Genomic DNA, 4079 nt, shown 5'->3' with positions numbered 1-4079 from the left:
TATTTGACAAATGGAATACAACAAGGATTCCAGCCTGTTAAACCAAGCATGGCTGTCCGGGGACAGCCAACTGACCTGGAGTCTGCAAGATCCTTCCTCATGTGGGAAGGCCACCCTCCCCTCCACACCCCCACTCTTATTAGGGATTTCTAGACCCAAGGGTAGGTAGGACAATGACCATGTCCAGCTTGAAGCAGCTAGAGGAGCACGAGACCTTCGACCACTGTCCTTTATAAGACTATAAAGGGTGCTAAGTCTGAGAGGAGGGAATTGTTATTTTTTACCATTATAAAAATTAATTAATTAAAAAAACAAAGAAGAATATAGGAAAGGGTGAAGCTGGGGAACTTGTATGCATGACCCATGGACATGAACTAAGAGGAGTGGGATTGCTGGGGGAGGGGGGATGATGGGCGGAGGGGAGCAAAGGGAGAAAAAATTGGAACTATTGTAACAACATAATCAATAAAATATACAAAAAATAAAAAAAGTTGACAAATGGAGCAGGAGCATAAGATGGAGTGAAAATAGCCTTTTCCACAAATGGTGTTGGGAGAACTGGAGAGGGACATGCAAAACAATGAAACTCAACCACCAACTTACACCATATACCAGAATAAACTCAAGACGGATAAGACTTAAATGTAAGCTGTGACACCATAAAAGTCCTAGAGGAAAACATAGGCAGTAAAATGTCAGAAACCCCATGCAGCAATATTTTTGCTGCTATATCTCTAGGGCAAGGGAAATAAAGGAATGAATAAACAGATGAAACTATTATACATCAAACTGAAGTATTTCTGCTTAATGAAAGAAAACATCAGCAATTGAAAAGGGAACTAACTGTATGGGAAAACATTTGCCAACGATATCTTGGACAAAGGTTTGATCTCCAAAATATATAAAGAAATCATATGACTCAACACCACCGAAGACAAACAGTCCAATTAAAAAATGGGCAAAGGACCTGAACAGACACTTCTCCAAGGAGAACATACGGACGGCCCATAGGCATATGAAAGAATGCTCAACATCACTAGCCATCAGAGATGCAAATTAAAACCACACTGAGATACCACTTCACACTGGTCAGAATGGCCATCATTAACAATTCAACAAACAACAAGTGTTGGCGAAGATGTGGAGAAAAGGGAACCCTAATGCTGTGTTGGTGGGAATGCAGACTGGTGCAGCCACTGTGGAGGGCAGTATGTAATTTCTTCAATGAACTCGAAATGGAACTGCCTTTTGATCCAGCAATTCCACTGCTAGAATTATACCCAAAGAATCCTGAAACACCAATTCAGAAGAACCTATGCACCCCTATGTTCATAAAAGTGCTATTTACAATAGCCAAGTGCTGGAAACAGCCACAGCCTAAGTGCCCCTTAGTGGATGAGTGGATCAAAAACCTGTGGTACATTTACACAACGGAATACTATGCAGCAGAAAGAAAGAAGGAACTCCTATCTTTCGCAACAGCATGGATGGAACTGGAGAGAATTATGTTTAGTGGAATAAGCCAGGAGGCAAAAGAAAATACCATATGATCCTATAAGAGGAACCCAATGAACAAAACAAACGAGCAAAATAGTACCAGAGGCATGGAAACAAGGAACTGACTGACAGTGACCAAAGGAGAGGGAAGAGGGGGAGGAGAGAAAGAAGGGGAAGGGTCTAACTAAGGGACTAATGTAAATGACCCATGGACATGGACAAGTAGGTGGTCGCTGACTGTGGGAGAGTTGAAAGGTAGGTGGTTAATGGGGGAGCAATGGGGAAAGATGGGACAACTGTAGTAGAAGGACAATAAAAAAAATGGGGGGGGGGGAGACCATGGGGGAAAATAATGACTTGAAAAGAAAACTTCAAAATATAGGAGTTCTTGGCATTGTGTTCCCAGCAGTGAAATCACTGGGTCAGGAAAACGTTCCATTTTTGGTTTTTTGATGAGGTTCCTTACTGTTTTCCGCAGTGGTTGAGTATCCCAAATCACCAATTCAAAAGAACTTATGCACCCCTATGTTTTAGTGGTACTATTTACAATAACCAAGTGCTGGAAACAGCCTTAGTGTCCATCAGTAAAAGAGTAGATCAAAAAACTGTGGAACATTTACTATGCAGTAGCAAGAAAGAAGGAACTCCTACCTTTTGTGACAGCATGGATGAACTGGAGAATATTATGCTAAGTTAAATAAGCCAGTTGATGAGAGACAAAAACAAAATAAACTAATGAACGAAATAGAACCACAGGCATGGAAACATGGAACAGAATGAAAGTGACCAGAGGTGGGGGGAGGGGGATAATGGTGGAAAGAAGGGGAAGGAACTAGACAAATAACATGTATGAATGACTCACGGACATGGACAATAGTGTGGGAATTGACTGTGGGAGTTGGGGGTGGGCTGGGTGGAGGAGGGCAAAGGGGGAAAATTGGAACAAGTGTAATAAAATAATAAAAACAATAGAAAATTTAAAAAAATAACAATTAAAAAATAAATATGTAAATGTCTTAAAACAGGTTATAAAACATAAAGCATATGTGTATATATAAGTAAATATATTTATACATAAAAAGTTATATGTGAATTTTCAACTGCATAGGGAGTTGACATTCTAACCCCTACATTTTTTTTTTTTTCATGACCAATCTAATTTATTTAAGCCATCTCCTGCTATTAGAAGAGAGACGGAAGAGTAGTATACTCTAGTCATCATTCAGTAGTACAGAGTAATGGTCCAAACTAGTGCTGTGGTCCCCACTGGGTAATGGTCAAGGTTCTCTTTATTTATCTTCATAGCCGGTTGGAAGTGGATTCACATGAGCATTATGGAATAGAGTATGGTTACCATCTCCCCAGCGAAAGGGCTTAGACGTGATGCGGAGATACGAGTAGGGAACGAACTCAGATCTCTCGTGCTCTTCGTGGTGCGACTTCAGAAAGACGTTCAGCATGCTCATACCCACCCTGGGGAGCGCAACGAAGTAGGTCAGGGCCTTCCACATGCGAGCTGGGCCCTCCTCGCTGTGGGCACCACTTGAATAGGCCGCGCCAGCTGTGGCCGGAACCGACCTACCAGCCCAGAAACCCGAAAACCAGCTGCCCCCGCCATTTCTGACCAGGAGCTCTGCCCAATCCCTACATTTTTTAATGGTCAACTATATACAGCAGATTATTAGTTCCTGCTTATTTCTGCTTATTTCCTTTTTCTCTCCCTTTCCACATGAGTTTTTAAGATGGTTATCAAAACTTTTCTTTTCCATAATATATTAAACACATTAAGGATGATAACATCATTTAGATATAGATTTCTGGCCTGTGAAATGCCACATCCAGACTTGACAAAGAATCATGCATATTATCCAGAGCCCCTGGATTAGTATGATCTAACTAAAGGGCACTCAGGCTTGACTTGCTTTGGGGAAGAGGTAAGTACATGAATAGATACACATAGGTTGGCTGTATCATGTTGGGAATGGTACAGAAGTTATACATATGAAAAAAGAGAACATGAGTGTGTGCACAAGTATATATGCATGTGCTGGGCAGCCAAGGAGTGGAATGTATCAGGCCAGAGTCTTTTCTCCATTGAGAAACTGCCTCTTCCACATTGCATGTTATTGGGGTTGGACTGTTCCCTCCCCATGTCTTCTTGTCCTCTGGTCACAAGAATGCTCATACACAAATTTGAGTTCCTCTACTAGTTGTGGCATATGGACACTAGCTAAGAGAAAGTCACTCTCTTCTCTCTAGCATTACAAGGACCATCTAGAGTGACTCTTGACACCACACTGAGAAAACCTGTATGAGGATAATGCCACACAGAGCTAGCAGAAGAGAAACATAGAGGAGAGGCATAGATAAAGACAGAGTTTGGACTTTATCATTGGACCAACCCTCCTGGATTTATCCAAGCCTGATTTAGCCAAGCTTGGATTTCTGTCACTGAAATAAAACTTCCCTTTTGTGCTTATGCAGGATTGATCTAGGTTTCTGTCACTTGTTACTCAAAGAGGTCTGAGTCATAGAATCACTAACACAGATATTTAGGAAACCAAGTAAATTGACTGGAAAAT

The 4079-nt window shown here is 41.4% G+C and overlaps 1 pseudogene; it reads right to left on the bottom strand.

Annotated features, from left to right (window-relative positions):
• Positions 1–2768: 2768 nt before the first annotated feature.
• Positions 2769–3170, bottom strand: LOC149996212 (cytochrome c oxidase subunit 6A1, mitochondrial pseudogene; annotated as a pseudogene).
• Positions 3171–4079: the final 909 nt, after the last annotated feature.

Source organism: Furipterus horrens, unplaced genomic scaffold (genome assembly GCF_987537825.1).
Source record: "Furipterus horrens unplaced genomic scaffold, mFurHor1.1.pri manual_scaffold_12, whole genome shotgun sequence".
NCBI classification, from domain to species: domain Eukaryota; kingdom Metazoa; phylum Chordata; class Mammalia; order Chiroptera; family Furipteridae; genus Furipterus; species Furipterus horrens.
This window is presented reverse-complemented; position numbering and strand designations above follow the sequence as displayed.